At 39.5% G+C, this 13,459-nt stretch overlaps 1 non-coding gene across 1 annotated transcript; it reads left to right on the plus strand.

The window, feature by feature from the left end:
* Positions 1-6,520: 6,520 nt before the first annotated feature.
* Positions 6,521-6,657, plus strand: LOC114815986. Its single transcript, XR_003763767.1, has one exon. It is a non-coding gene; the product is annotated as a small nucleolar RNA SNORA7 (small nucleolar RNA).
* Positions 6,658-13,459: the final 6,802 nt, after the last annotated feature.

Raw genomic sequence — 13,459 nt, forward strand, 5'->3', positions numbered from 1 at the left:
TTGTCCCACGTGAGGCTCACAGTCTTCATCTCCATTGTACAGATGAGGTAACTGAGGCACAGAAAAGTTAAGTCACTTGCCCACAGTCTCACAGCTGACAAGTGGCAGAGCAGGGATTTGAACCCATGACCTCTGACTCCCAAACCCGTGCTCTTTCCACTGAGCCATGCTGCTTTGAAGTACTTACTGCATGCAGAGCACTGTACTGCACACTTAGGATAGTATAATAGAGTATATATTACAGTAGAGTCAGTAGACACATTCCCTGCCCACAACGAGCTTACAGTCTAGAGGGAAGTAGCATAGGCTGCTCAATATAGTCATTCATTCATTCACTCATTCATTCATTCAATAGTACTTATTGAGCGCTTACTTTGTGCAGAGCACTGTACTAAGGGCTTGGAATGTACAAATTGGTAACAGATAGAGACAGTCCCTGCCCTTTGACAGGCTTACAAGTCGAATATATGAGCCTGGGACCCCTAGCTGGTAAAGTCTACAACAGTTACCAAGGTTGTAATAGGGTTGTGTCAGTTCCACGTTCACAACATCACCATAATCACCCTCTTCCTCTCCATCCAAACTACTAACACATTAATTCAAGCACTTATCCTATCCCACCTTAATTATTGTAGTAGCATCCTTGCTGACCTCCCCACCTCCTGTCTCTCCTCAGTCCAATCCATACTCCATTCTGCTGCCTGAATCATTTCCCCACTCCTCAAGAAACTCCAGTGGTTGCCCATCCATCTCCGCATCAAACAAAACTCCTCACCGCCATTGCCTTTAAAGCACTTGATCACCTTACCCCCTCCTACCTCACATCACTTCTCTACTACTGCAACTGAGCCTGCATGCTTCATTCCTCTATTGCTGACCATCTCACTGTGCCTCAATCTCAACTATTGTGCCTCTGACCTCTCTCCCACATCCTGCCTCTGGCCTGCCTCCTCATATCAGACATAATTTTTTTCGCCCCCTTCACAACCTTACCAAAGGCAATCTTCCCTGACTAAGCCCTCCTCTCCTCTTCTCCCACTCCTCTTCGCCACTCTTATTCATTCATCCTCCTTCCCATCCCCACAGTACATAAGTATTTATCTGTATATATCTGTAATTTATTTATTCATTTATCTAGTCATTTATTTATATTTGTGTCTGTCTCCCCCTCTAGACTGTAAGCTCACTGTGGGCACTAATGTGTCTGTTGTTTTAATGTACTCTCCCAAGTGCATACAATAAGCACTCAATTAATATGGTTGAATGAAAGACTGAATGAAGGTTAGTGCTTGTCAAAATGAAGCACAGAGTCACCAGTAAGTGGTGGTCATTTCAGCCACAAATGGACTCTATGAATTCAAAAACCCTCCTTCCCCCATCTCCCCTCCCTGCCCCCACCCACCCACAATTTTCTGACCCCTACCCTTTCTATTTACCTTTTTACTTATTGCACTGTGTCATCGCAGAAACATTCCTGGAGCAATGGAGAGAGTCCAATTGATGCTCTACAAACCACTAGTCCTAAACTTCATTTCTTAGTGCAGGTTCTCAGTAATTAAGCTTCAGGCCTGAGACTCAGTCATCATTCTACCGTCACACTTATTACAGTGTCTAGCATATAGTAAGCACCTTACAAACACCACATTTATATTTTTGTAATATTCTGCGGGAGCACTTGAAATATGGTATTGTTGATGGCAACACACATCATAGCAGCATGATTAACTGGAGGATCAGTTCTGAAAGAAAAGAAGTGTTACCCTGAAGTTAAAGATCAGTATTTATCTTTCTGCTGTTGTCAAAATGTCTGCCTCCTCCTCTAAGCTGTAAGCATCTTGTAGGAAAGGAACATGCCTACCAATTTTATTATATTGTATTCTCCCAAGTGCTCAGTATAGAGCTCTGCACCCAATAAGTACTCAATAAATGTTATGGATTGATTGGTTATAGAAATTGGTATGGATCCCGTATGACAGCGTATCAAACAGCTTGACTTATTATGACTGTGTGTCTGAAGTGAAGAGCTGACATTTAATGGAAATAACTTATCCTAAACAGGGAGTTGTAGAATTCAAGGCTGGAGAACAATAATGATAATTCCTCTGCTGCTAAATTAGACAAGGTTCTACCCATCTGGCCATGATGAATTTAAACAGATGTCCAAACCAATTTTGGGTGGATAAATCTTAGCCCTGAAGTAGGTAATAACAATAATAATAATAATAATGGTATTTGTTAAGCGCTTATTATGTGCCAAACACTGTTCTAAGCACTGAGGTAGAGGTAATCAGGTTGTCCCATGTGGGGTTCACAGACTTAATCCCCATTTCACAGATGAGGTAAGTGACTTGTCCAAAGTCAGGCAGCTGATAAGTGGCAGATCCGGGAATGGAACCCATGACCTCTGACTCCCAAGCCCAGGCTCTTTCCATTAAGCCACCCTACTAGTGATGGCCAGAGGAAAAGGTACAAAGACCTGCTCAGTGTCTGCATCAATAACTGATCCAGTGATACTAGTATGTGGATTCTTATGGTCATTCAGTTATGCACCCATTTGAGAATGAAGAGAAGCAGCGTGGCCTGGTGGAAAGAATGTGGGCCTGGAAGTCAAAGAAACTGGGTTGTAATTCTGAGTCCACTAGTTGTCTGCTGTCTGACCTTGGGCAAGTCACTTACCTTCTCTGTGCCTCAGTTATGTCATCTCTCAAACGGAGACTAAGACAGTGAACCCTATGTGGGACGTGGACTGTGTCCAACCTGCTTATCTTGTATCTACCCGATCACTTATTATAGTGCCTGAAACATAGTATTTGCTTAAAAAATAATATTTAAAAATCTGAGAAGGGCTGATACAGGGATTGTGTTCAATATTCTTATTAATTCCCGCTACAATGAATTTGTTTACATCAGTATGGATCTCACAGAGAAAGGTTGCAGTTGTCCAAAGCTTAGACTTAAGTATTTCTATTAAACAGTAGAAGAAAACATTTGTGAGGAAGCACGATGGAAAGTATGATGGAAAATGGATTTTTAGGGGGTGTCATTTGAAAAATAGGCATTGATTTCAAGGTTTCCTGCTTAGGAGATTGATTCTTAATGCCTTTCCTCAATTAGATAGAGAAATTAGGCACAACATAGAAAAGTTAGGCACATATCCTTGAATGGACAGAGAGTATCTGTTTTTCCCATATTTAATCTATTAGGGATGAGAAATCTAGGTGGGATTTTTTCAGGGAACTAGACTAAGAACATAGGTTCATCTCCTCCTAATTCCATTTGACAGTCCTCTTCGTGGCTTTTATGAAAGAATCTATGGTTTATCAGAAAACGTTCTTTTAATGGCTACAGAGGAAGGCTCGGAGTTAAAATAAGAAGTAAAAGAAAGGGGAAAAAAATTTGTAATATTAAACATTAGTTGTAATGCCACTCATCAATCAATTAATCAATAGTCTTTTTTGAGTGCTTACTGTGTGCACAACACTTTACTAAGCATTTGGGAGATTGCTAAAACTATATTCCTTGCCCTAGTTGAGGACACAGACATTAAAATAAATTATGGGTAGGAGAGGGAAAAGATTATAAAGATATCAACATAAGCACTGTGGGAGTATGGGAGGGTTGTTATAAAGTGCCTAGGGGTAAGGTGTTAAGTACACAGGTATTGGAGAAGGGAAGGAATATGGGAATGGGGAGAGAAGAGATTAGAACAGAGACAGTGTGGTGGAGGAGTTATGATTTCAATAGGCCACTGAAGATGGGGAGAGTCCATCTTCCTACCTGTCAGATATGAATGGAGAGGGAGTTTCAGGCAGGAGAGAGGGTATTAGCAAGGAATCAATGACTTGTGAAGCAAAATGAGGGATGGTGAGTAGGTTGGTATTAGAAGACTGAAGTGTGAGAAAGGAGTGAGGATAGATAGAAAGAAGAGAACTCATTGAATATCATAAAGCTGATGTAATGAGTTTTTGTTTAATGCAGAGACAGATGGGTAAACATTGGAGGCTTTTGAGGAATACAGTCATATAAACAGAATGACTTTTTTTGGAAAAGCAATCCATGCAGCTTAGTGGAGACAGTGGGGGCTATAAGCAAGGATGTCAGAGAGAAGGCTGTTGTGGTAATCCATCAATCAATCAATAGTATTTATTGTGTGCTTACTGTGTTAAGAGCAATCAATTCTATCAATCAATGGCATTTATTGTGTACCTAGTACCTACAGATCACTGCAGTAAGTGCTTGGGAAAATACAATACAACACAGTAAACAGACACATTCTCTGCCTACAGCAAGCTTACACTCTAGAGGGAGAGCACTCTATGGAGAGCACTGTACTAAGTACTTGGTTCTGTAGTTGAAGTGGGATATGATAAAGGCCAGAAGTTCAGATGAAGGGGAAGGGTTGGAGTTTGGAGATAAAAAGATAGGTCTGACAGAATTCGGCCTCTGAGTCAATATGCAAGTTGAAGGAGAAAGTTGAGTAGAAGATAATGCCAAGGTTGCAGGCCTGTTAGACAAGGAAGATTTGGTGTTAATAGTTTTGGGGAATTTGGGGAGAAGAGAATGTTTGGGAGGAAAGATGAGTTCATTCTATCTAATGTTACTTAGTTGTTTCTGGGGAGAAAGCACTAAGACTTAATCAAAGGGAAAGGCTGATTTTTTTTTTTTCAAAATACATTAGTATCACCCGTCTCAGAGCAACTACTGATAAATTCAATGAATGTGGCCAAGTGGAGTTGATCAAAGCCCTGCTTTCCATCACATCTCTTTATAGGGAAAAAGTAGCAGGGGCTTCAAGAATAAATATGATTCTAGAAAAGTCATCTTTCACATACTAGATGTATGATATTCACCCTCCTTCAAAGGAAAGGAGACAAATAGCTCATATTAAAAGCCTTCTACAATGAGCTGCTTGCTGTATTGACAGTTCAAGTACCTACTCTGTTATCAACCCTTCAATATGCTGCAGAAGTGATGAAAGGAGACAGCTGTGACAATTTTTTAAATACTTCAGATTGCTTTCAATTTACTCCTTCAGCCCATAGTATTTATCTTTCCTGTGTTTTATGCTTCATTGGGGCATTATAAAAACAAATTCACAGAGATCTAGATCACCAAAATATTAGGAATTTATTTTCTGTTTTGATCCTCCTTGTTAGATTCAATTTCAGTTGGCTTCATCCCCTAACAGATTACATTCATTCTGGGATTCATTATATAAATGACTCTTCAGGCTTTGGGCATTAGGTCTTTGAGAATGTGCTGCTGGATGAGTAATTGAAAATCTAAAAAATGGATGGGGCTAAGAGGATGTGGGTGTGCATTGACTAACACCAAGAAAGCAAGTCTTCATAAAAAGCGCTAACCAGATCTCAGTTCTAGTCAGATTCATTCCAGACAATTCATTCCTCAAATTAACTTGATGAATTTAAATTGGTAACACACCTTATGTTTTGTTTGATTATTTTAAGCACCAAATCCATATTTCTATTCTAATAAGAGAAGGGAAAATAAATTCAGTGAATTATTTGTCATTCCATAGGTAAACATATTACCTTACAAATCTGAAGAGACAGAAAAAGGTTTTGACTCCTTCATCGTGTTTACTTAGCAGTAATAGTATTTATTGAACTCTTATTGAGTGCAATATTTATACTAAGTATATGGAAAAGTATTAAAGATTATACATACAATCTAATGGAAAAGACAACACTGTTAGATTGTGCTGTATTATAGTCAGTTTTTCGTAACAGCTGTGTGTGTTTAAAATATCCAAAAGGTCCTATTAAATCTTGGTAAAGATATTGCAAAGAAGGAAAGGAAAAATTATGCATTTTTGTAGTACAGTAAGGGCATGCTGCTGGGTGGAACTAAATCTTCTGAGATCTCTTGGTAAGGGCAGAGAAAGAGTCCTTTCTCTGTTTTTCTTATTTGTTGCTGTGAAGTGAGGAAATTAATTAAACTGATGGGAAGGTGAGTCAGGGAAGTGGTGGCTGGTAATATCTTTAGGATATTTTAGGGTATAAACCTTATTTTGCAACTTTCAATCTCCATTTAAATTTACTTTTTTGCATTATTTTCAATTGAATCTCTAATTGAGATATCATTTGTTAAAATACTTGTTAATTATCAGTAACCAGAGTTTTATAGATCTTCACAGTATTCAGTAGTCATCTTTCAGCCAGATTTCACATCTCTTTCATTCCTTTGAATGCTTAGTTCTAGGAAGGGCTTTTCAAGTATCTCATTCTAAGAATATTAGTAAGGTGACTCCTACCCAACACAAACATAAAAGATTTACAGCTAGCGTAGGAAAAATAGAGATCAGATATACATACTTATATAGCTGTCCTTCATAATTTGGAAAAGTCACCACTAAAGACACAATTCATTCATCAAAGCATCTTTGCCTGAAAATGTCAATAAAAAACCCACAGTCCCAGCAACAGTATGCAAAAAAAGATTAGATAGGAAGTAGAACAAATATGTCAGTATGAAATGGAATAAATTAAGATATACACATTCCCTCTCAGGATCGCATCTGTGGGTTTCCAGTACACTACCAGTCTCAGCTACAGGAGGGAGAGGAAAGCAGAGGCCTATCCATTCCATTCCTAGCTTGGGCAGTGGCTAGTGAGTGGAAGGCAATCTGCTACAGGTCAAAACTCACCAATGCTGGACAGCAGTGGCATGGGAGAGAGTAGAGGGTGGAGACTGAGTTTACTGCGTGGAAGGCAGCAATAGTAAACTATTCCATATTTTTACCAAGGAAACTACCAGAATATACACTCACATTTATCCTTTTTCACATCCTCATCAAACACATCTTGCAATATTACATTTTATATGTGTGTGTCATGAGGATGGGTATACATTTATAAGTGCTAGGGAAGACTGTTCAGTCAATATAACTTTGTGTGTTAGGATCTAATCAAGAAAGGCATGCTTGAAGAGATGGGCATTTAGCTTTGAGACTGGAGCGTCTTGAAGCCAGGATTACGCAGTTTTTATTGGAAAAGAAAGAACATGGACAGTCATTAAAAGCTCTTCAGGAGTGGAGAACAATCTGCTGAGAGAACCTGGACAATAGTGTGGGGTATGGCCCAAAACGGGGAGAGGCAGGAGACATGGAAGCCGAGTTAATACTTTAAACTCAATATCGCTAACGCTTGAACTAGCTGGTAACTGTTCAAATAGCTAGGGAGGGGTGGATGGGAGAAGTGGTTTGAAGGAAAACGTGTCAGTATATAGCAGTTAATTGAATGTTAGAGCTCAAACATACCAGGAAGTTTTGGAAGTTTTGGAACTTCTGCATATTCTGTTAGTTGTCCTTTTAGACCACCTACCTTGGAATATCATGGAGACAAAAGGAAATATGGAATTGAATAAAAGGGAGTGAGGTTGATGCTAGAGAGCAAGGTTTGTGAATCATTAGCAAAGGGATGGTAGCTGAAGCAATGCGAGCAGATAAGCTCCCCAAGAGTGACTGTAGAGAGGGAACACAGAACGGAGCCATATGGACCACCCACATTGAAAGGATCAAAGTAATTTCCAAAGAATATGTGCTAATAAATTACAAATCTAAGAATATGTAACAGCTTGCATCTTCTTATGCTAGACTCATTAAAGTTAATTAAATTTCATATATTCCCAAAAATTGTTATCAAGAATTACAGAATTAAGGAAAACATTTAGGCTTTAATGTTCTCTTCTAAATTTTGATATTGCAAGATGCCAGTGTAGGAAGAAAAAAAAACTGTATTCCCAAGCTATCTTTGGAATTCATTGGTAAATGTATTATGGTGCAAATAATGTGCAATGTTTATTGTCTTCACTTGCTGATTCAATGAATCAATCAACTGCACATATTGAGCACATACTTTGTGCAAAATGTTGTGTTTTGTGCTTGGGAGAGTGTAATACAGCTAGTAGACACAATCCCTGCCCTCAAGGAGCTTACAGTTTAACAGGAGAGATGGACATTAAAATGAATTTCAGTTAAGGGAAGCAAATACTCATGTACATTATAATAATAATATTATTTGTTAAATGCTTACTATGTGCTTACACTGTTCTAAGAGCTGGGGTAGATACAAGGTAATCAGGTTGTCCCAAATGGGGCTCCCAGTCTTCATCCTCATTTTACAGATGAGGTAACTGAGGCCCAGAGAAGACAAGTGACTTGCCCAAAGTCACACAACAGACAAGTGGCAGAGCTGGGATTAAAACCCATGATCTTCTGACTCCCAGGCCTGTGCTGTATCCACCATACCAGTAAACTTGAATGCTGTAGTAGGATGGCGAAAATATATATGCTTAAGGTGTTAAGGAGCTAATTTCACTGTTGAGGATGTAAGAAAGGAAAACAGATTGGGGTTTGAAATTTTAGGCAGGGAAGACTTCCTGGAGGAGACATGATTTCAGTAGGGCTTGAAGATGGGGAGAGAGATGGTTTATTAGATATGTAGGGGGATGGAGTTGGAGTTCACGCAGAAGAGACAGTATCAGTCAGGGGTCAATGGTGGGTGAGGCAAGAGTAAAGGACAGTGAATACTTTTGTATTAGAGGAGTAAAGTGTGAGGGCTGGGTTACAGTGGGAGAGAAGTGAGGAAAAATAAGTGGGAGAGAACTGATCGAATGCCTAGAATCCCACAGTGAGAAATTCCTGCTTGATGTAGAATTGGATAAGCAACCAGTGGAGGCATTTGCAGAGTGAGGAAACATTTGGGGACACTTTTTTTAACGAAAAAGGTCTGGGCAAGCACAGCAATCTACTGACTGGAAAGGTGAGAGGCTGGAGCAGGGAGGACAGGGTCGGTAATGATGGCTAAGCGGTGAACAAGATTAAGGAAACCAGTGCACACCTTAAATCTTTATCAAGAAAATGTCTTAGCAGAATAATAATAATAATGGTATTTGTAAGCACTTACTATGTGTCAGACACTGTACTAAATGCTGCAGTGGATACAACCAAATTGGCTTGTACAGAGTCTCTGTCCCAGTTGAAGCTCACAGTTTCAATCCCCATTTTACAGATGAGGTAACTGAGGCCCGGGGAAGTAAAGTAAGGCCCAAGATAACACAGCAGACAAGTGATGGAGCTGGGATTAATAATAACAGTGTTAGTATTTGTTAAGTGCTTACTATGTGCCGAGCACTGTTGTAAGCGCTGGGATAGATACAAGGTGATCGGATTGTCCTACATGAGGCTTATAGTCTTAATTCCCATTTTACAGATGAGGTAACTGAGACACCGAGAAATGAAGTGACTTGCCCAAAGTAACACAGCTGACAGGCGGCGGAGCTGGTATTTGAACCCATGACCTCTGACTCCTAAGCCCGCGCTCTTTCCACTGAGCCACTGGCTCCCAGGCCCCTGCACTGTCCACTAATGTGGAATGCATGGTGGCAGATTTCTGGGATCCTAGTGTAGAGACAGGCTTAATATTTTCATATTAAGTTTTTCTGACCAAAATCTGTCACTGGCTTAGGAACTCAGCTGTCTAATATTCAAGAATCATTTTCATTTTTTCTTCTAGACAGATCAGGAGTAGCACTGTTAAGGCCTGTTGGAAAGTGCATGGGCCTGGGAGTCAGAGGACCTGGGTGCTGATACCAGCTCTTCCAGTTGCCTGCTGAGTGACCTTGGGCAAGTTATTTAACTTCTCTGTGCCTGTTCCCTCATTTGAAAAATGGTGATTCAATTAATGCCTCTTGACTCTCCTTCTTAGACTCATATTTCCATGTGTAACAGGGACAGTGTCCAACATGATTATTTATCTTAGAATAGTGCTTGACTTATAGTAAATGCTTAACAAAAACCGAAGTAATACATGATGTAATTATAATTATCTCACTATTGCTATTATTTTATACAAAGATATGTATAACTATGTAGGTTTCTACCAGCACTCTCATCAATGTGGGTGGTCCATATGGCTCCGTTCTGTGTTCCCTCTCTACAGTCACTCTTGGGGAGCTTATCTGCTCGCATGGTTTCAGCTACCATCCCTTTGCTAATGATTCACAAACCTTGCTCTCTAGCATCAATCTCACTCCCTTTTATTCAATTCCATATTTCCTTTTGACTCCATGATATTCCAAGGTAGATGGTCTGAAAGGACAACCATCAGATTACGCAGAAGTTCCAGAACTTCCCAAACTTCCTGGTATGTTTGAGCTATAACATTCAATTAACTGCTATATACTGACACGTTTTCCTTCAAACCACTTCTCCCATCCACCCCTCCCTAGCTATTTGAACAGTTACCAGCTAGTTCAAGCGTTAGCGATATTGAGTTTAAAGTATTAACTGGGCTTCCATGTCTCCTGCCTCTCCCCGTTTTGGGCCATACCCCACACTATTGTCCAGGTTCTCTCAGCAGATTGTTCTCCACTCCTGAAGAGCTTTTAATGACTGTCCATGTTCTTTCTTTTCCAATAAAAACTGCATAACCCTGGCTTCAAGACACTCCAGTCTCAAAGCTAAATGCCCATCTCTTCAAGCATGCCTTTCTTGATTAGATCCTAACATACAAAGTTATATTGACTGAACAGTTTCCCTAGCACTTATAAATGTATACTCATCCTCATAATACACACATATAAAATGTAATATTGCAATATTGTAATATTCAGTTTCTTCTCTTCCCTATTATTTATTTAAATATCAGTCTCCCATGATATACTATAATAATTTTGGTATTTAAGTGCTTACTATGTGCAGAGCACTGTTCTAAGCACTGGGGGAGATACAGGGTAATCAGGTTGTCCCACATGAGGCTCACAGTCTTAATCCCCATTTTACAGATGAGGTAACTGAGGCACAGAGAAGTTGAGTGACTTGCCCACAGTCACAGAGCTGACAAGTGGCAGAGTCAGGATTTGAACCCATGACCTCTGGCTCCCAAGCCTGGGTTCTTTCCACTGAGCCACGCTTCTTCTCTGTAAGCTCTTTAAGGACAGGTATCGTGCGCAAACAAAGGTACCGTACTCTCCCGAACACTCAGAACAGTGCTCTGCACAAAGTAAATGCTTAGAAAATACCATTGATTCATTTATAGATTGATCGATACAGGTATATGCATATCTTTGAATTTACTTCCCTTTATGTGAATACAGAAGACATGGATAGTTTACAGCACTGTCCATTTCTAAAGAGGATGAGTAGCTATATTATATCGCAATGCCTCACACTGCATCCCCAACTGCAATCAGCCAAAGCTAGCTGTTACAAGGGGATCAGACAAGAAAATAAAAACCGTAACGCATAATCATTCATTCATTCATTCAGTAGTATTTATTGAGCACTTACTATGATGCATAAACTGTCGTCAGTACTGAAAATACAGCTCACATGCATCTTCTACTTCCTACTGCTAATCAAAAGTCCTGTGCAAGAAAGCAGCTCAAGATGTTGGTTGTTCGACAGGTGATGAAACACCTGAAATGCTCAGCCACATCATGACTGCCTTTAAGGCTCTATTCAGAGAATTACTGCTCATGCAAATGGGGTAGATCTTGAAATGGTTCCTACTTTAATCATTGCCTCACCAAATTCTAGCTTGTTTTTCTTTTTAAGTGGCAGAGTCAGGTCTTCTGATGCCCAGGCCGTTTTTTCTATCCACTAGACCACTCTGCTTCTCAGAGAATCAAGCCTGCTGAACTGTTATTGTGTCACCTAGCCTCTCACTATATCTTAGTTTAGCTTCACCTTCAAAAATTGGACATGGCTATGTCCTATCTGGTTATCTTGTATCTACCCCAGGGCAGAGTATAGTGTTGGTTATATAGTAAGTGCTTAATAAAAATTATCCTCAGTATGTGATTTAGCCAGATACACATATACTGAATAATTTATTTACTTATCTTCACTCTCATAAACAATGCATTTCAAGTTTTGAGCTTAAAGCAGCATTGCCTAGTGGTTAGATCATTGACCATGGAGTGAGAAGGACCTAGGTTCTAATCCTAGCTCCTCCACTTGTCTGATGTGTTACCTTGGGCAAGTCACTTAACTTTTGTGTGCCTCAGTTACCTCACCTGGAAAATGGGGATTAAGAATGTGAGTTCCATGTGGACATGGACTGTGTCCAACGTGATTACCTTGTATCTACCACAGAGCTTAGAACAGTGCATGGCACATAGTAAGTGTTTAGCAAATACCATAAAATATATATACATGTATATGTATATATAAAACATATACATATATATATATACAATAATATATGTATATATAAAACATATACATATATATATATATATACATATATATCCATATTCAGGTTCATGAAAGAAGGAAAATGGCACAATTATTTAATGATTTCACAGTATAATAGAGTGGAGATTTGCCATCTGCAAGCCCACCAGAACTAAAAACACTTTTCCTTCCAACACTGCCAGAATTTAACACAGTATGAAGGACTGTGGAAGATAAATATGTTTAATTATGGTATCTAAGGATGATTTTTTGACCCTGCCTCATCACATTTTCATATTCAATAGTTATATTTACATTCCACAAACCTTAGATTTCTATTGTAAATTAAATGATAATTAATAATGAATCACTGTATAGATGACTAATGCAGGGGAAAATAATTTCAGGATAGAACCACCACAATAAGTATTCTTCTACAATTCTCCCATAGCAATAACCTAACTTTCAGCATTATAAATGAGTAATACAGAACAGCATTAAACTGAAGTATAAAGTAGAAAACATATTTACTTAAGAATTGAATGTTTTTTCTTTCTGCAAATCAAAGAGAATGTTGTGTATGATTCAGGGAGTGTCTGTATATTTCTATTTCTATACTCTGACCTTTATTTCACAGGGTGAGCTAACCCTAAATGTTATTCAGTGTTTTCAGCACTTGTATTTGCTAAATCCATCCCTAGGAAGGTATATGAACTGCTTGAATGGCCCATGTTTTAACCTTACTTCACAGGTACATGACCACTCTGTTTAACAGTTTCCTTCAGGCCTCCTGCATGGTCTTATGGGACTAATGATCATTATTGCAGTATTTCCAAAGTGCTTACTTTGTGTCAAGTGCTGTAGAAAGTGCTGGGAGAGATACAAGATAATCATGTCGGCACAGTCCCTCTCTCACTGGCCCCAACACTTAGGAGAGGGAGGAGGAAGTCAGGAGAATCATTCCATTGTGCCTATATCTGAAGACTTAGCCAAAAAAATTAAAGAGAAGGTTTGAAGAGGAAGAAGATGGGCTACTCTGAGGGAAGGAGTAGACCCTCGCCATCTGGAAGGCAAGAGGTTTACGAGCTGTGTGCCCGGAAGAGCAGGACATGGACAAAGGGAGATATTGTAATGTGGGCCCTGGAGACACAGGAACACCACCTGGATGATCAGAATGAATCCCTGGAGGTTCAGAGTCCAGAGAAGCAAGTCTCTTGCCCCTTATGGGGGAGAAGAATGTAAGCCCCAGGATGTCTGCAG

The sequence above is a fragment of the Ornithorhynchus anatinus genome, chromosome 1, assembly GCF_004115215.2.
Source record: "Ornithorhynchus anatinus isolate Pmale09 chromosome 1, mOrnAna1.pri.v4, whole genome shotgun sequence".
NCBI classification, from domain to species: domain Eukaryota; kingdom Metazoa; phylum Chordata; class Mammalia; order Monotremata; family Ornithorhynchidae; genus Ornithorhynchus; species Ornithorhynchus anatinus.